The sequence below is a fragment of the Penaeus monodon genome, chromosome 28, assembly GCF_015228065.2.
Source record: "Penaeus monodon isolate SGIC_2016 chromosome 28, NSTDA_Pmon_1, whole genome shotgun sequence".
In the NCBI taxonomy this organism is placed as follows: domain Eukaryota; kingdom Metazoa; phylum Arthropoda; class Malacostraca; order Decapoda; family Penaeidae; genus Penaeus; species Penaeus monodon.
In genome coordinates, this window is record NC_051413.1 from 3102342 (window position 1) to 3102759 (window position 418).

A 418-nucleotide genomic window follows, 5' to 3' on the forward strand; every position below is an offset into this window, starting at 1 on the left:
GTACATCTTCCTTTTATTCAGGGGGGGGGTCCAAAATCTGAAGGACTCTCGTAGTCAGCCTCATCCATGTAGTCATTCCCAGGTTCCTCCGCGTAGCTATTCCCTTGCCCGTACCCTGCCGGAGAACTTGGTTCTTCGGGCATGTTATGGTTCCCCGGCATCAGTAAGAAGTAAGACGTGGATCCCTGGGCGTTGTAGGAGGGCGACGGGGGAAGGTGGAAGGTGTTAGAGTAAGACGAGGGTGGTGGAGGAAAGGAAAAGCACACACAGTGACAGCTAACATAACAAAATAAGAGAAGAAATAGTGGAAATAACCTTTTAACAGAAAAAAAATGACATAAAGGATCGATGGAAGCAATACATTGATGTATTATATGATAGTAAAAGTAAACCTTTGAATGAGACTTTTTAAAAATTG